Here is a 20,302-nt window from a genome sequence, read left to right on the forward strand (position 1 = left end):
TGGCTTCGGGCTTCTAAACTCTACTGTGTGTTGCCAATTTCAGAAGAATCCTGTCAGTTTATTGTTGGCATATCCCTGGCAGCATCATATCACTCACCATGTTTAAATAGGTTCTTCATTCTCCACCATCTCGGTGGTAATATCTGATCACACTAACCTGCCTTAAATGGGAATCCTGTTGAATTGGCTTAGCTGGAATCTTTCTTAATCACTGATCCTTTCTCTTAGTAATTTTCCTTCCACTGACCTCTACCCTGATCCTCAGCTATAAATTCCTACTTGTCCATGTTGTATTTGGAGTTGAATATTTTTCCTTCCTGCACAATCCCATTGTAGTAGCCATGTATGAACGCCTTATCAGAATAGTATCTCCTTACAAACCTTGAATACAGTCTACCTTGTCATCTTTAACAAATGTTATGATGATGTTTTTCTTTACTATTTCTCACATAGTGCATAGGAAGTTATAGCTACCCTGAAATCAATCTGTACAAGATTCTTGCCCATTAGCACCTCATATGAGGCATGAATTTGTTGAAAATGTCCTGACACCTCAACATTTTATAACTAAAGATAGAAAAAAAAATGCCTGGCAAGAATGACACATTAAATTTTGAATGAACAGCCCAGGACCAGTCATTACATGAGGAAATATGCGCTTTCATGGGGACAGCAGCTGGGGTTTTAGATCGGCCCTACTAGCCATCCCTGGTCTATCAGTAAGACAATAATGGAAACCATCCTCCTCCCCTAATGAAAATATTGCCAAGAAAGTACAGTGCTGCACATCCAGCTGTTTGAAGAACTGAAGAGGATGCAAAGATAGTGAACACAGATGAGATATATTTTGCATTTTCTACTTTGATATGAATATGAACATCTGATGTATTAGGGCACCTTTCTCATACCTACCTTTCTTTCCTTCACACATTATGTTAAGCGTTCACTACTTTCATGTATCAGTTGTATACAAAAGCTTTATGTCTTTTGTTTCTTGGATTTATCTCCTTCTTTACACCATTTTTACTGAGCTATCTGGTTAAAAAGTTGTTAATGCTTCATAACACATATATCTTATGCCATATGGAAGGTGTTTTATGTGTAGGATATATTTGTTTGAAACAATTTAGGATATATGGTTTGCTAACAATCCAAGTAGGTTTAAATTTAGGAGAAATTCTAGATACTTAAAGTGTATGGATATAAGTATTTTTAAATAATTTTAAAAATCTGAAGAGCAAAGAATATATTCATTTTGTCATTTTGGAAAATGTAGAAACAGATAAGAAAATCATAATTGATCACAGTCTCATCTCTGAAGATTATCCAGGTAATATTTTTATATCCCATATACCTATCTGTATTGCATGCATGCATTGTACATTTATACAAACATGTAGAATTACGTAGTAAGCTCTGTTTTTGTCAGTTTTTTTCACATTCTTGAGTCTAGTTTTTCATGTCTTTGATTATTCAAATTGTGAGTGATACTCATTTATATTATATACTTCCATGTTACTAAGCTTTTGCTTCCAATTTTATTTAGCTATTATGATAATAAAATGCTTTATGATACAATATAGTAATGATACAGTTGATCTTGTATGTTTATCTTCCTGGAACATTGTTTCCTAAAAGTCAAATACTGAGTCATGAGCATTCATAGAATTCTTAAAACGTATTACCCCCCTGTCCTCACCCACAGAGATTGGTTAAACTTCTATCAGATACGTATGAGAAGATTTAAATTTAACTTAAGTAGCAAAATGTAATTGTTGAATTACATCTTAAACATCTAAGAATTAAAGTAAAGATCTAAGTAAACATGAAAGAACTGAGGGATATCTTTATATCATCCTATACTCTCTTCAGCACTAAATATGTTTTCTTTAAATTTAATAGCTTTTAATGAATAGACATCAGATCAAAAGTAAAAGAATTTTCCATGGGATATGAGAAATAGTTTTCATTTGAAAAATAATCATAAAAATACATGAAACATTAAGTATAAAGATGATACAATCAAACTCAATTTTCTGCTTTATTCAGATTTGTTCATTTTTGAAGCAACTGTTTCTTTTTTTTTTATGGGTACAGGGAATCAAACTCACAACCACGTGCTTGTAAGACATTTATGCCACTGAGCTAAATCCCCAGGCCCTTTGAAGTAACTATTATATAACACCTCTACAGTCTTGAATCTAGTTGGAAAGATAAATGCATACTTAGCTATAAAGAATGTCATAAATAATAAAGGAAGTGGTAGACAAAATACAATGGAAATATGGCTTTGGGGGATGGAGCCTACAAAAACCTTGCAGCAGAAGTAATTTCTCAAGGATTTTTTTTTCAGAAGGGTGAGAGAGAAGTGTTTCTGGAACAGAGCAACATGAAAGAGATGTAAGGGTCTGGCATCACACAGCTTGTTCCCACAATGATGGCACAAGGTTTGGCTTGCTCATAGAAGGCAGTGGTGTTAACAACAAATTTTCAGTTTCTTTTTATGACATTTTGACTTATTGTGTAGTGAAAGAAGGACCATGAAAGAGTTCTGAGCAGGAGACATGATTCTTTCTGTTTTTGAATCCAAGTAGGATGATTCTGGAAATAAAATGGCTGGCTATTAACACTACCCAAGGGTCATGATAGGAGCAGAACTACATCAGCTGTGAATAGAATATATGCAAGGGGCAGAGTAAAATGTGTCAAAAACTAAGAGAAGAATAAGAGGGAAAATTCTTTGACATGGACCTTTGAGTTTTGTGAGAAAGTCAAGCAATGAAAGAGTAAACAATGATATGAAAGTAAGTGATGATGAGCTGTACCGGGAAACTGATCAGAGTACCATAATGGAGAGAAAGAAGATTCCCTTAGATAGAAAGACATCTAAGCTATGACATGGAGAATGATTTTGAAAATCCAGTTTGCAAAAATCTGGAGTCTAAGTAAGAATGCCTGGTGTTGGAACCTCCTCAGACAGAATGGGTGATAAATTCTGAGGGTTGTTGTAGTGCAGGGGCAATCACGTCGTCCTAAAATCAGATAGCCTTGGATATTAATCCAGGCCCTGCTATTCAGTCTTCCCATCGTTAGTGTTCTCTGTATAATTGGAATAATAGTGCACATATGACAGCCATTGATTATATAAAGTAATGTATGTAAAATTTAGCACACTGACTTCAGATGGTAAAACCTCAATGAAAGTGGTTGCCTTCAACACCATTATTGTTATTAAAATCATTGTCAGTGGACGTAGCTCAGATGGCATAAACATCTGCCTGGCAAGTGCAAAGTTGTGAGGTTGATCCCTGGTACCTGGAAAAAAAAAATGGTGAAACTAAGAAGAAGAGGGAGAAATAGAGCGCTTCAAGTTTTTGTCTTAGGTAATGAGGAAGTAAGACAGGTGGTGTAGAAAAAGAGCTCACAGGCATTTTCAGATAGTGAATCTGATCTGAGGAATCTACTGGTAATTCAGTTGGAATTCAGATCTAGAGGTCAGGAAAAAGGCCAGCATATAAACATACTGACTTTGCTCAAGGAAGTATTCAAAGATTAAGGTGAGAAAACTAGCAACTCAGCACTTCATGTAGGGATTCCTTTAAAGAAAATTTTGACTTTGTGAAAAAAAAAAATACTCTGTCACTGACTGGAAATCTACCTATAAATTACATTCCATGGCTCTGGAGAAATTTTTCAGTTGTATGTAGAATAAGAGCAATTACTATTCTAAAGCAGAGCATTTAATATCTGAATACTCTCCAGTATTCATCTAGGAACATTGTTCACCAGTATTTCATGCTCTTCTCATATAGAGAGATCTTTATGTTCATGTTATTCTAATAGTTTTGGACATATTTAAATATGTTCTTGCACCAAATAAAACTCAATATTCCAATTTTGATTTGATCCTCTTGTTAGCTTCAATCTATGATTTTCACCTGTCAGGTGCTTATCATCCTGGTTCTATTATCTAGTGATTCCTGTCAAGTTTGTGTCATATACTGGTTAGATGAGTATGATTTCTAAAACTTTATCCAAGTTAATGATAAAGATATTTAAAGACTAGCGTAGTGTAAATTGGATTATTCCTGCTATTAACTAGTAGGTGGGTCTGAAAGCCTGGGCTTCTCTTGAACTTTAAGTTATGCTTGAACATTTAGGTTTCAGTGGGTTGAATGCATGTAAACATAAGTAAGCAAAAATGAATTGAGGAAAGAAGGTGCAATAAAAATTATTCAACACAGGGTGAGAGCTATAAAATCTTGGAATATCTTTGGTGAGAGTTATTGAAGGCCACCAGAGGAACCAAAGGAAGAATGTGCAAAAACAAACTAAGTGGTGCAGGGGTGCAGAGTAAATGACTAAGAGGGCTTAGTCCTGCTAATTTTGAGAACAAGCAAAAAAAAAAAAAAAAAAAGCACTAGTGACAGGATGTCTATATCTTGCAGACAAAGCAGTAGAAATGCAGCACCTGCAAACAGAGTTTCATTATCTAGCAATCCGTGTGCTGTTGTCAGCTAATGGATCCAAGAGTGGAATGAAACTCCAGTCCTGGAAGAAAGATCAGAACAGCGGAAACAGGAGCAGGAGCTTCCTCTCTCATCATAATTGGGCTGTGGTTCTACTGGGGTTTCTTTCACAAAGAATAATAAAGAAGTAGAAGAATCCAATGTAGAAATTTGGTCCTGGAGACTAAGCCAGTATGTAGAGGGAATAAAAGCAGAGGAACTGTAGTTTCAAGGTTAACTATGAGTGCGTGAATGCTGAATTATTATCCTTGTAGGGTTGACTCTTAGTGCTGGGGAGGATAACCATGTGGAGACTCTGCCATCACAAGAGAGCCCAAAAGTTAGACCTGACCAACACCTTGCTGGATGGAGGACTGCTTATGTTCCCCCAGGAAACTGAGGGACTGAGGCTGCAATGTCTAGGCTGTGTCTTCATTTTCATCACAAAGTAGATCAGATAGAATATGAAAAGAAGGATGGGAGTGAGCATTAATGGTTCAGCTTAGAAAAGAGACAAAATAAATCACCTTTAATCACAGTACTCATGTGTACATATTTTCCACCTGTAAAGTAAAGGATTTTTAAGGTCAGAGATCACATGAACAAGTCCACAGGAGACATATAGCATCTTTTAATAAACTGGTTGATATTCAATGAATTCCTAATAAAATAAATATTTGCTATGTAAGTGTAAAAGATTTATCTTGAGATCCCCGAGAGTATTTCTAATAGTCACCTCTATAATTTCCTCCTCTTGATGATGACAATGATGATGGTGATAATGGTAATAATAGTATTAATAGTTCATTGGGCGCTTATGTCAAACTCTGATAAGTGCTGAAACTCATTTAATTCTCATAGAAACATTATGATGAGGCATTCTTATTATTTTCAGTACCTTTTTCTGATGAGGAAATTGAGCATTAAAGTAATTAAGTTATGTGCCCAAACTCACACAAATAGAAAATGAATAAGCCTGGGATTTGAACTGAAGCAGTATTAATTCCAAAGGCATGACACTATATATCTCTTTTGGTTTTATGATTAATAATGATGAATTTTTAGTCTATGTTACTTTCATCATTAGTTACCTTTAAGAATTTTTTTTTTTTTTTTAGCAAAGAGACATGTCATTACTGGATACATAAACTTAATTAGAAAACAATGCTAAGTTAATATAAATATCCTGAGTAATTGACATGACTTGCATTTATTTTTTTCCTTGCTACTTTCAGAATGGTTATGAACAAAAATGTTTTAAAATAACCTCTCAGCCTTGAGGATAAGATGTCACAAATAGTTAAGCATCAGCCTACAACTATCAGGGACTGGGTGTTTCTGCTTTGGGGTAAAGGAAAAATTTGAGTCACAAATACTTTTACTTTAAAAATATTTCATGGCTTTCATGTTTATAGTAAAGGTTTTTCAACTAAGGCAAAACTATCAAGGTTTCCTCTGACCATGAAACTTGAACAAGGGATATAATCAACTAATAAATATCTATTGGATCATATAAAACAGTCCAATAAATATTCAATATATACTCAAAGATTTGTATTCAAATGAATTTATTGACCTGTTTAAATGAGTTAACTCACAAAAGAATAGAACCAATTCTATTCTATTCAATTCCATTTATCTGATGATAAATTGAAGAAATCAGGCTTCTATGAATATAGGTAAATCCATTTACTACATAAAATAATTAAATGTAAACACACCTTATAACTGTCAGCACTTAAATTAGAGAATTTTCCAAGATCTTTTCAGATGAATATCGTATTTAGGCGAACAAAAGGAGAAGCATTTGATGATCCAGTGCTTTTTTTCAAAAACTCTGTTGAACTGAGAGCATATGACATTCAAAATGCACATCTAAAAGCTCCTAGGTAGAATTTAAATAACTTCATTATTTTTACCTTTTGCTTCAAACTACCCCAGATATTCTGACCATATGTGGACCTATCACTTGACCAGTTTTCTGTATAATTAAAATCATGGGCCTTCAAAACTATTTGTAGAGAAAATGCTTCTAAGATGCCTAGCTTTATCTTTTTATACTTGTGTAACTTAAAAATGACCAGGCAGAAGTTTTTTTCCTTCTCTTTAAATTGCTTTGCCAACTTTCAGCTTTGAGCACATTTTTATGACTGATTTATTAAACCTGGAAACGAGAAGTTTATAATGGAAATTTTCATAAAGCCTTAACTCTAGCACTGCTAGCTGGTACCCTGAAGAATGGCCACTGCACAGAGCCCTCAGCTGTGGCATTTCTGGAGCACAGCCTGAGGATTTGGTTACATGCTCATTTATTTATTTTTAGGTGAATAATCTTCAACTATCTTAGCAGAAATTTTCATTCTGTTGACAAAAAGGAAGCTTGCAGTAGTTTGGCTATGAATCATGCCTTCTGTTGTCGTGATTAATTTTAAAGACACATTCAAAGAAGTTTCTTCCATAACACCACACTCTGGGAAATGGGAAGGAAAAAAATGTTGTGTTCATCATTTAGGCTGACGGAGATTTATGACAAATAAAATGATTCCAAATTGACTGGGGAGATTTATTGGAAATGAAATTATTAGAAATCCCTGTTCCTTTTAAAGCTATTTAGAAATTATACCTAAGTGGAACATTTCTGCTTTAGTTTCAGAAATACAAACTTCTGGCATTGCTCATCATTAGAATTTTTCCCTGCAGGCCTTGGCTTTATTAGCAGCTTAAGAGTATATTTAGCACTGTCATATGTGAAATCTCTTCACTCTGTTAAACTAATATGGGCTAAAATGTCTTATTTTACAGTGTTACTCATTCATTATATAAAAATGAAAGCAACTATTTCTGTGTGAATTCAGAGCTTCTGACTATTTTTATGACAAAAGAGAGGTGACAATACATATCCATAGGCATAGGAGAATATTGTATGAGTCATTAGTATAATTGATATCCTAGAAAGAGGGTTTTATCCAACGTGATTAAAATATGCAATATATTATGTTGGTTCCAGTGTTCCAGCTGCTGCGTTGTAATCTTTCCTTTGATATCCAGTGAAAAATAAAATTATGCTCGTTAAAAAGATAATTTTCTACTGCTTAAGACTGGGGGAATGGGAAACAGTTGTAAGTTATGTGCTTCAACCATTTACATGTGATTTTTGCATGGGTCTTGTGTTTGCTGAAGGTTCCTCACAGAAAAACAAGTAGAAAACACCTGTTTAAGAACTTTTTTCCTGATAGACAAGGGAATGCACAGAATTATATTACATATGCCTAAGTCTTTGTTAGGCTCAGTCTTAAATGCTGATAGTAGTTTTAAGTGCTGACAATAGCAGGGTCAATCAAGAAAACAAATCATAGAATCCTAAGGTTTAAATTGACTTTCAGTTGAGAGTAACTTCTTAAAGGCAAACGACCAAATTATTATTTTAAAAGGGTGTTTCCACACCCAATGCATATATTGCTTGATTGGTTCATTCATTTAATAAGCATTTATCAATTATATATTATGTACCAATTGTTTAATTAGGTGCTGGGGACCCATAGAACCACATAATCTTAGATTTAATATTTAAACCCAGTTAAAAAAAAAAACAAGAACAAGTCTTATTTTCCCTATTTAGTCCTCAGAAGGATGGTTTAATGAACCCTATAGCTAGAATAACAGGTACTATTGCGTCTACATAATGTGCATCTCAGAGAAGTCAGAGCAGTGTATGTATACCTCTATCCCAACACCTATAATAGTATTTCTGAGTTGCTGTCATTTTTTCCCTTTTTGAATATATGCATGATAATAGCAATGCTAAAAGCTGAGAAAAAGGTCACATGCTGAGGGTACTGTGACACATCCAGGAACTTAAAGTCAATGGCAAAAAAAGCAATATATCTGATTCTTAATTAAGTGTCATGTCTGTTAGGGCAAAGAGGTCTGTTGGAAGCTTCCTCATTAATTAGGAGTTCCATTTTCTCCTCATCAACTGACCTACAGTATTGTAGAGAGTATCAAATGAAATAGTAGGTTACAGTCTGCTTTGTAAACAAAGCATAAGATGCTTTATAGATTGTGACATCAGTTTTTGTTTCTCAACTACCATCTGTAGGTTGTAGGCTTACTTATAAATAAAGGAGCGTGCTTTTGCTACTCATATAAATTACAAATTGACCTTTAGTGGGATAAAGCAGCAGCTGCTTTTAAAGATCCTGGATATCAACAAATATTGAATTGATTAATATCCAAAAATTCTATAAATAAATGAGGTGCTCAACCATTTCATGGATGTCTCTTTGTCATTGATAACACAGGATAGCTTATAAGTCATCAGTGTTTGAGAAGATGAATTACCTGTTGGGTCAGCAAAAATACAAGAGAGTATTAGAGGAACATGTATCTAGACAAAAACTTTATGGGGTGAAATAATGGTAGATAATGATTAATAATGATTAATTAGTGATAATCCACTAATACCATGGTTCCCATGATGATGATCAGATTGCTAGAGGTTGTTAGTTAACATTGCCACCTTCTGTTTCCTTCTGACTGCTTTTCACAATGTTAAAATATTTTGTTGACCTCCAACCCCTATATTACCACAGAATTCTCTCTCCTTAACTTTTCCTTCTGTTATCTACTATGCCTTATGGAGTCCTTGAGTAGAATAACTCATTTCCATCAGCATTCTAAAAGATGATTTTGTCCCACCTATTATTTTTTCATCACTGTCCACAATAATTTTATGTTATTACCATGGTGTATTTCTGATCTACAAGATATACTTTTGTGCCTTTGAATGATGAGATTTCCTGTGAGAAGTTTTCAGAATTTTCTGTATGGCTTCCTGACCGCAAAGATTCAGCTATGCCTGTGGTCTTATAAAAATTACAGTAATGAGATTGTGATTCTAATGCTACATAAATATTGTTATTATTAGTTAGAGTAATAATAACAGACGAGGATAATAATAAAGACTTGGCATGGTCTTTTCCTCAGAGTTTTCAGTGATTCTAATGCACAACTGGTGATATCATTTAGTGTACTAAGAAGATACGTGATTATTCTGGAGCCATTATCAGTCCCCGTTAGAGCCTTTTCAAATACAGTGCTTATTGTGTATGTTATGAATAAGAGAGAACAAAAATTATGCACACAGGGCCAAATTCTCATCTTGTTCTGGACCCCCATGGACGTCTCTTTGAAGTCAATAGAAACTCAGTAGGGGGTGGAACAAGACGAGAATTTGGAAAAGGAACATGAAGAAAAAGGGATAATTTTCGCAGACCATATCATCATTTGCTGTGCATTAAATGCTCACACAGTGCCTAACCCCAATTCCTTTTTACTTCCGTCTCAATAAAAATGCATGACAGATTTTTTTTTTGCATCTCTCTCTCTATATATACTGTAGGTCATTTTCAATGGGAAGAGAATTGGATAACTTCAATTACTCTCCCTTAAGCTGTTATTATTGAACTGAGCCTGAAGTGCTTTATTTTCAATAAAGAAGCTTTCATATAATACAACTTCCATGCAAATTTAGATGCTATAGGTTTTCAAAGACTTTCCAGAAAAGACATTTTTCACTGGTCCAGATAATTAGTCACTGATTATTGTATCTGTGCTTTCGTTCAACAATTTTTGAAATCATTTTGGCCACTGTGGAATGGCTACACAAATGTATGCTCTCCCAGGAAAATGCTGTTTGAAATCAACAATGTACTTTTTGTTTCTATGTTCTAATATGCACCCCTCCTCTTAGGATTTGGATTGTTTTGCGCACACAATGGTAAATAAATGTCCAGAGGGGAATTTTGAAAAACAACAAGATGGAAGCCACACCTTTCATATTCAGAGGGATGCCTACCTTTTGTCAGACTGGCACACGCCTGCTGAACAGAGCCTGCCCCAAGAAAGTTGGCTTTCAAGATAAAGCTCATTGAAATTGCACCATTTTCTTTCATGAAGAACCCAAACTCCAGCAGAATTCTGTACCTGGATGTGTTGATGAAGTGTCCTGTAACTTCAGGCCATTAATATTCATAGGACATCTAACATAATTCACGATGGTCTATGATATATGATAGCAAACAGTATCATTTACACTGAACCTTAAAAATATTGACAAAGACAAGTTCCTAAACACTGATGAAACCTTGTATTTTGTGTTATGATTTCTTGGTTTTATACTTGGTACAGTTTTTCAATTAACTGTTCTGTATTCAGAGCAATTATTCATTTATTATAGTCAGCTTAGATATGGTAAAGATTAGAAGAGTAAAACAAATCATTTTAGTGACACTGGCTAGTGATACATTGTTATTATTCTGATATTTATTTATTTATTTATTTATTTACCTTTGCATGGCAGGATTTATAGTCTGTAGTTTTGAATGCTAAGTCTTTTTCCTTCCTGGTCTCTATTTTTATGGTTTTAAATAAGCAGAAACAGCCATAAGATTTGAACTGGAGTTACCTGTATGATTTATGAAACGATAAGCACACGTATAAATACTAATTTTTACAAACACAAAAACATTTTTAAAATTAGTTTTTGGTCTGTGACAAGATTTTCTCAGTTACATGAAATAAGTATCTGGTTTTTTTTAAGTGTGAAGATTCCCAGAAGTGTTAAGACAGAACTGAATTTATGTAGTACATAAACTAGGCATCAAAGTATGAAGAATCTCATAAGAAATAGCACACAATTTTGAGTGCAAGTAAACCAGGATAACTCACATATTAGGTATTTGGGAATTAATGGCATGGAGCACAATGCTTTACATCAACCATACACTGAGGTTTTCCAACTGTACTGCAACCATGTACCTTATAATATGCCATTTTGCCTTTAAAGGGGTTTTACATGCTTTTCAAAGTGTCTCAGATTTTGGCAAAGTTTATTTTATGCATTATGCATAAAAGTTGTCATCAGGATTTAACAAAGCATTTTGCAGAGAAAGATTAGAAATAAAATCTCTGTAAACCAAAATGATTTGGATGGCTTTCCTTGATGGTGTGAACTTTAAAAAAATTAACATGTATCTTACCCCTTTTCCAAATTTCATAAAGATGAAAACCCCCATGGTGAAGAGAGTCATAACACATAGTACTGGAGTGGAAGCTCACCAGTGCTATTTTATTTTCCTTTCAGCTAGTATTTTCTTGTTTATTGGTTGTAACATTAACAATTCAGAATCTAACTAAGCTGCAATATTTAGACAAGGGATTGTCAAATTCAATAGTATATGTGAGGCATTTCCTACTTGGGAAGTGTGGGTATTAAAGGAAGCAACCTAGCTTATGTGTTGGGGATTTAAGATGTAGAACTCCCAGCGATGCTGTGTGTGAAGGCATGGCTGGAGAAAGCTGACATGCAGGAGAAGCTATTTGGGTGTTAGGTTTAAAATAACTATTTTACAAGATTTTTTGTATTTTCATACTTTATAAGCTAGCTGCATTCTGGTTCTCTTGTATTTTAACGGAAGACTGAGGCTCCACAGGTGCGAGTAGGACTCCAAGGGTCTTCTTGTGTGCAAAGCAGCTTCACTGCGAATGATCCTGGAAATAATTTTCTTTGAAGGAGGACGGAAGCGTGACTTGTTTAAAAAAAAAAAAACAAAAAACAAAAAAAACCAAGAAAGGATTAATACTGTCTCAAAACGCGAACTGTGTCTCTTCTGTGGTTTAAGTGAATGTCCTGACTTGCAGTTTCTCCTCCACCCAGGGAGCAGTGTCTAGGTGTGTGTTTCCTCTTTGGGCGCATCTGGATAAGAATGTTTATCTCACTTCCGGTCTCAGCGAGGCTACTTCTGGGTTTGCTAATACATCAGGTTTCCTAGGTCACTGATACCTTCACTCAATGAAACTAAACTCTATGCTTTCTATTGTTATTTTTGGAGATGTCATAATTACTGAATTTAGAGTGAAATCCTTGGAAATTCACTTTTTTGGGAGTAACCACACAGAAGCACTCCGTGGAGTATCCCTGCACACACCAGGAAGACGAGCAGAATGTTAGCAATGCCTAGAGAAAACTCAGAGCTCATCCTCTCGGCTGGTCTCCTGTGTATCTTAGGAGTATCCAGTCAGGTGGCAGTTAGCGTTTTGCTCGTAAAGCCATTGCACATTATTAGTTTTCTTTTCACTATTCAGATTTCAGTGGCTTTTTCAGTAATGAAAAGGATTTTTTAAAATATACCTGTAGCTTGCTCCTTTACACTTGATTCTACAGTTCCAGAAAAGTTAATTGGGACCTGATTGGTTTTATTTTCTGATTTACCAAGCACCACAGAGCTGGAAACAAATGAAGGAACATTAGCTTTACACTGTCTGCACCAGTTTTTAAACCGTGCTCTGTTCTTCTCAGCTTGTTTTGTATCTACAAACCATATTTTTTTGTTTTGGGCTTTTTGTTTGCTTGTTTTGTTTCGTTTTGTTTTGTTTTGAGAATAGCAGTGTCTGGATAAGAGAAGAAAATTGAATTGAAGGGATCATAATCATAATAATAATGCTTTACACTTGCATAGTTCTTTAAACTTTTTTCAAGCATGTTCATTTCCACTAAAATTGGATTCTTATAACAGCCCTTTAAAATAGAAAGGGAGGAAAAGAACATTTACTGAATACCTTCTGTACCAAGAGCTTTCTGCACATTATCTTATTTAGTCTTTGCTACAACAGGGAATTATTTCCCTGAATGTCAGGAAGAGATGTGGGCTCAATGTACTGTTATTTGTCCAGGCTTCTACAGTCAACAAGTAGAAGATTAAAGGTTTGAACCCTAATCTTTCTGGCTCCCAAACTTTTAATTCTATTTTGCAGATGATGGGGGGAGATCAGATTATTATCTCCAATTTTTGACTGTAAAAATTTGAGATCTAGGTAAGTAATTTGCACGTAGTTATTCAACTGAGTTTATGGCAACAACCAGACTTGTTTACATATTTGTTTCTACTTGTTTGGGGATCTGCATACTCTCTGTAACTCCTACTTCCCCCTGACAATCTGGTAGAAGTTGATGCTTTGTTAGCCGGTTCAGTTCCTCAGTTCCTTAGCCTGTGGAGCACCCTCCAGCCTTCCTATCCTTCTTAAGACCCCTAAACAGACTACCATAAAGACAGTGAGAGAGACAGAATCAGCAAGGGTCCCTACTTTGTGCTGTTATAACAAAATTCAACAGTCTAGGTAATTTAGAAAGCAAATTAATTTTCAAAAGTTCTGGAAGCTTGGAAGTTCCAAATTAGGGTGTTTGCATCCGGCAGAGCTTTCTTACCCTGGAAGAGGGTAAGAAGGTGAAGGATGTAAGATGTACATGCATTAAAGGTAAAGTGAAGGAGTAGAGAAAAGGAAAGAGGGAGGGAGGACGGGGCAATGCACCTTTTTGATCAAGAAACCCCCTTGTAATGACTAGCTCCTTCCAGGCATAATGGCCCTAATTCATTGACAAGGGCTCTAATCATCTTTTAAAAGTCCCTCTGCTTAGCACTGTTACTTTGAGATGAAGTTTCCAACCCATGAACTTTGGCGCACACCTTCAAGCCACAGTAGCAGGGGAGGGGCTGAGAATTAGCCCAGGTCCTGCTTGTTTCTGCCTCTGTGTTTACAGATTGCATTATTGCTGGTTGGGTTTTATGTTCAATACCTATTTGAGTCAATGTTGCATTGCAGCATAGCATAGCTAATATTTTTTTTTTTGTGAGTGCTGCCTCTATAAACCAGATCAATACAATTAAACTTTAAGCTAGTGATTTTAATGTGAATATCTTAATACTTGGCACCAGAGTTGATATTTTAAATCTGATATATTGGAAAGAATAAATATCTTAAGGGAACATTAATGGGAAAAGAGTAGAAATCAGGTAAACCTGATTTGGATAATAATCAGCCTGCCAATGAGTCCACACCCCAGAGACTCCTATAGAACTATTTTCTATCCTTGGAAACATCATTTGCCATTGTGGTACAGTGATACCCGATAGGATTCAAAGTGCCATCACCCTTTTGTGCCTCAGGAGATAGGATGTCAGATCACTTGATCCCTGGAATATTCTTCTCAGCTTTCCTGAATGAGATGGATGGGACTGAGTAGTAATACTGATTTCAAGAAGTCCTTGGTTTCTGGTGGTGACAAATTTAACAAAAAAACATTGAAGACTCATTTACTGTACACATATATTTTCTTCATCCACTTATCTCATAGAGGTTCAATTGAACAATTTGCAGGACTTCTTTTAGGAAGTATGATATAGAGGCACTTCCATGGAGACAGGGGTAAGATGGTGTCCTGGGAACATACATGATTGTCCCACATTTCACTTCTAGTATACCCTGCTGTACATCACTTGGGACCTTCCTTATTCTCACTGCCTTATTTCTACTCTTTTCTTTCTATTTATTTATTTATTGAGACGGGTCTCACTGTGTAGTTCATGCTGGCCTTGAACTCATCATGTATCTCAGAATGACTTTGAACTTGCAGTGATTCTTCCGCCTCAGCCTCCTGAGTGCACACGATACCGTGCCTAGCTCATTTTTCTTTCCTGACTTAGTTCCCACCCCTTTAGTTCAGACCTTTACTTCTTCCTACTTGGAGTAGTGCAACAGCCTCCCGACTGGCTCTTCTTACCTCCTGTTTGGCATGTAAATGACAGACAGCTTTGCAGAGATTACAGAGACAGTGATTTCTACAAAAAACACCCCATAAAGGATGTCAGTTGCCTAGGGAATGCAGCAGCAATTTCTATGATGAGTGACATCACTGGAGTATTATACAAACAGTAGGGGTGCAGGTGGCTGAAAAGCTCTTCAGTGTAATAAATGTGTGATGTCAAGGATGCTACTTTACCCTTTTAAGCTTCAAGATCCTTACCATAGTGGGAATAAAGTGAGCAAGGCACAGAGCACAGTGCCTGTGTCCCTCAGTTAAGGTTTGTTATATGTGCTCTAGTCACGTCTCTCTATTCACTGCCCAACAATTTGGAGCGTTAAATAGTTGCTAGGCAGTATGTTAAATCTTTTAGATATTCTATGTCAGTTAATACTCAAGATAATAAGTGAAAGCATCATGCTCATTACATACATGAATAAATTTGGGTTCAAGAGGTTAAGCAGTTTACCTAAGGTCACACAACTACTTCATACCAGAAGAAGAATTAGAAGCACAATTCCCTGACTCTAGATCCTCATCCTTAAATGAGAACATTTTTCCATCATGCTTCTCTGCTTTTATACGTAAACATTTTTCATGTGGTCTCCAGCAAAAAAAAGGCCTTGAGAAGAAAAACAGAGGTACAGAAGGGGAAGTGGTGGGTGGGAAATGTGATTATCAGAGAACAGACAAAGCATTATTTGTTTATATTGCTCTTAATAACCATTAAAGTAGTCTCATAGTTGTCTTTGTACTTTGGAAATGGTAACTCCTAGAGGACCCCAGTTTCTGATATACTGCCTATGTGTTCTGCTGCTCACTAAGCAAAGATTCAGCTCCCTTAGCGTCTGTGCAGGAATCTACATGCGACTAGGTCATCATGAACAAGGAAGCTTGAAGAAGGTGGCTGCACCTTTGAGTGAAGCTAAGATTTGCTTTATAAAAGTTCTAAGTGGCAATGGAAAAGGGTCCATCAGGAGGAGTCACACCTGGGAAACTGAGTTTGAAGGTGAGGAGTAGAGGTTGGCAGAGGGAATATGTCAGATAAAGCAACATAACTGAATGTCAGAAGGGCATGCAAAGTTAGAGGGTAAATACAAGTGGGCAGTCATTTGGGCTCATGACTTTTTAGACATTGGGAAAGGTGTTTTAGATATTGGGAAAGGTGTTCTGAAGAATTTGGAACTGTGTGTAGCAAAGTTGACACTAGACCTAATTTTCCATCTCAGCTAGAATACTTGTGGCTTGTCACTAAACGTGTTTAAGTCTCACATCCCATTATCTGTACAATGTGCAATGTGAGCTTACCTGGGATCATTGTGAAACTAAAATAGAAAGAGGTATGTAAGAGTCTTGGTTCAAAAATCAATTTTATGATTTTTCCAAAGTGTTTCCACAGTGTTTTATGATTTTCCAAATGTGCAGGGAACTACTGTTCTGTTAATACTGTGCCTATTAATGAAAAATGCGACAGTATTCCATCTTCAAGTAACTGCTTTTTGCATTAGAATGTACTTGTTTGCATGTGAAGGTAACCAATTACACAAGGCAAGTTGCCAGATGAATACTGGTGAGACCACAGGGCTGTGAGAGGAATTCTGATGATTGCGCAAGATTGTTGAGGTATTGCAAAATTGTTGATTGTAGGAGAACCTTCAAAATAGAAGATGAGATTGGCACAACCTGGAAGACTACACCGCAACTAGACAGTTAGAAAAGAACAGCGACGGATCCCAGGGTTCAAGGTGTTGGTGGGACAGACATAGACAAGGATGCTTAAAAGAAAGGACAGAGACTGGACAGGCCTTTGACATCAGGAGCCTGTGTCTGAGATAAACCCATTGGGGCGTGAGGGACTCATTTCCTCTTCCATGAACACAGACTAGAGGTTTCAGCATGGGTTCCCAAGGAAATTTAATTTATTCTTCTCTTCTTTGTTACATTCTCTTGGGAATTTTGTCAGGAGAAAAATTAGTTCAATATATTTTCTAAAACCAAAAGCTTAATTTCTATCAACATACTATTTGATATGAAGAAAAAAGATGGTGTGAGTATTTGATACGGGGCCAAAAATGTCTTACGGACTAAATGCTATGTGGACCCCACAGTCTTCTGAAAACTAATTTTTGAGGCCTTACTAAATTGTGGTGAGAGTCTTTATTGTTCTTACTCTGTTGCTAGTCTTCAGCTGCAATTTGGGAAAGCGTAGGGCAGAACAATTATACAAATAATAATCATTGGCTCAAGCTTTTTAATGATAAAAATATGACTTGATTCTCTGAAGAAGTGAACAGGCAACATTTTCTCATTGCTGTTAATTATAATTTAAGACAGACTCAATTTTGTATTAGTCACAGATGTTTCATTTCTCAGTTCATATATAATGTGGTACATGGAATATCTCCAAAGAGATTTTAGAAGTGTTTGCAGTCTTGTCCATCTCTTTACCACTTGGTGTGGTCTTTTCCAAAAAATCGTGACATTTGGAAAGAAACTTAGAGAAGTTTTGTAGACATTTTCAAGACATTTTGCTTTCAATGATCTCTAAAAATATTCCTATTGAAAGTGAAAATTGGGAACATGCTCTGAAAAACAAAATCAAAATGTACATTGTGTCTTCAGAAAGCCTGGTTTGGGGAGTGGCTGGCTGTGTTCCAGTTATGGGGAGAGAAGGGGCGCAAAGGCACGATTTCTGAATTGATGCTACTCATAGAAACCTTTAAGAAGCTCCAGTGCTTCTGCTTCTATTAAACAAATAACTGGATGGAGCAGCCTCTTCCTAAATTACTCCACAGTAGATTGTTCTAATGAGGAAGAACTTAATCAATAGGACAAAGGACTTGTGAATTCATGATAGGTTTGAGAATGTTCCAGGAGATGGCAGGTTTGGAATGCAAACCCTTGATGAGTCTGGAAAGCTTGGATTGTGTCTGAAGACTACTAAGAATAAAAGCTTATCTCTATGTTATATCAGCCACGAGAAAAATTTCAAACACAATACGATGTATATTTTCTGCTATGGTGAAATGATACTATTTGGAAAATAAGAGAATCCCTATCTGCACATTGTAGGAATTTTTCTTGGGTTACGTTGGTAAAGTTGAAGTTGCATGCTGCATGGCAACCTTTCCTTTGCCCTGCAAAAATGATATGTTGAGAGAGTAACTAAAACATAACGAAGTAGTTCAAATTTTTTAAATAAAAATTTGTATTATGCAATTAAAATATACAGCATGATGTTACTGGACATACAGAGAGAATGAAAAGATTACTACAGTGTAGCAAATTAACAGATCCATCATCACACACAGCTACTTTTCTTCTTTATGAAAAGAATAGTTCAAATCTCATTTCACGTGAGTCTATTCACATCACGCTTTTATCCCCTACCGTCCTCAGATTGTGCACTCCCTCCCTCGGTAGCCTGGTTCATTCTCCACACTTGCCGTTCTCTGCCCTCTGATCTATGTCGCCCCACTTCCTTCCCATCTGACCCCTATTAACCACTGTTTTGGTTTCTCTCTTTCTTTGTATATTTGAATTTTCCTTTTTCAGATTTCACATTTCACATGTAAATGAGAGTATACATATTTTTATTTCTGTCTTTGGCTACTTTCACTTTACATAATGTCCACCAAACTCATTCAAAGTGTGGTAAATGGAAAGAGATCATTCTTATTTTTAGAGGTTAAATAATATTCTCTGTCTTTTTTTTTTTTTTTTTTTGTTACCAGGGATTGAACTCATGACCTTGCACTTGCCACGCAGGCATTTATGCCACTGAACTAAATCCCCGGCAATATTCTCTTGAGTATATACAATGCCTGTAATTTTCCTGATGACTAATGACTAATAAATATGCTTGTTGGCCTTTTTTATTTTTCCTGGAGAAATATCCATTCAAATCTCCTATTTTTTTAAAATTAGGTTATTTACTTTCCCATTATTAAATAAAATTTGGATATTTAAATACATGAGATGATTAATTTGCAAGTATTTGCTTCTTAATCCATAGACTGCTGTTTCATTTTATTGTTTTCTTTGCTGTACAGAATTTCTTTATTAGTTCAGTGTGGTCCCACTTACTTAATTTTTCTCTTTTGTAGTCTGAGCTTTTGATGTGTTATTCAAAAATTCATTTCAAAACCAGTATCTGAGAGTTTTTGTCTCTTTCAAAGCTTAGGAGTTTTATAGTTTCTAGTGTTATGTTTAGGTTTTTAAATTCATTTTGAACTGATTTTTGTGTATGGTGATAAGGAAGAGTCCAATTCCATGTTTTACATGTGGAAATTCAAATTTACCTGTAACATTTGTTAAAGGAATGTCCTTTCTCCACTATGTCCTTTTGGAGACCTTGTCAAATATTAACTGATCATATACGTTTGAATTTATTTCTAATTTTTGAATTTCGTTCCTCTGATCTATGTGGCTGTTTTTAATGCCATGACCACAATGTTTTGTTACTATTTTTTCAGACAGTGTCTTGCTATGCAGTTCAGGTTGAACTTGAACTGGCTATGTAGTTCAGGCTGGCCTCAAACTCCCAGTGATCCTCCTGTTTCAGCTTCTGAATGGCTGGAATTACAGGCATGCACCGGTATGCCCAGATATCAGAATGTTTTGATGACTGTATTTCTGGAATATATTTTTAAATCAGTAAGTGTGATGCCTTTAAGATTTTTTTCTTAGTGGTATTTTATGCTAAGTTATTTCAGGTTCTTTATGGTTCCATTTGGATTTTAGAAATGTTTCAGTTTAGGTGAAGAATATCATTGAGATTTTTGATAGATATGAAAGAGGCGTGGTTGAAAAACACAGTGAATGATTAGCTTTGACAAAATTGAAGTAAAAGACACATTGCCACTAATCCCCCTCACAATACTACCTGTTTCTTCAAACATGCTTGTCTCATTGTTTGTTTCCCATTAAAGCTGTTCTGAAAGTTCTTTCTCATGAATTTCTTAGTTGCTTTGTCATGGCTGGCTTGCTGTCCTAAATCAACTGAAGATGTTCATCTTTCTGGTTCACTCCAGTCAGACGTGACCTGGTACTAGAGCCAATGTCTAAGTGGACTAAGACACCCAAGACTGCTTCTCCTTTGACTGCCGCTTGGCAGCAGGATTCATTGTGTTTCTGATCAGACCCCTTCATGAGT

The 20,302-nt window shown here is 35.8% G+C and overlaps 1 long non-coding RNA gene across 1 annotated transcript in view; it reads left to right on the forward strand.

Moving 5' to 3' along the window:
• Positions 1–1,193: 1,193 nt before the first annotated feature.
• LOC134473185 (uncharacterized) overlaps positions 1,194–20,302 on the forward strand; it is a 67,096-nt gene continuing 47,987 nt past the window's right edge. Inside the window, exon 1 of the long non-coding RNA XR_010043308.1 lies at positions 1,194–1,330. This is a non-coding gene — a long non-coding RNA (uncharacterized LOC134473185). The remainder of the gene's footprint in view (positions 1,331–20,302) is intronic.

Source organism: Cavia porcellus, unplaced genomic scaffold (genome assembly GCF_034190915.1).
Source record: "Cavia porcellus strain 051 isolate PalLab524CR breed Dunkin Hartley unplaced genomic scaffold, mCavPor4.1 scaffold_1, whole genome shotgun sequence".
NCBI lineage: Eukaryota > Metazoa > Chordata > Mammalia > Rodentia > Caviidae > Cavia > Cavia porcellus.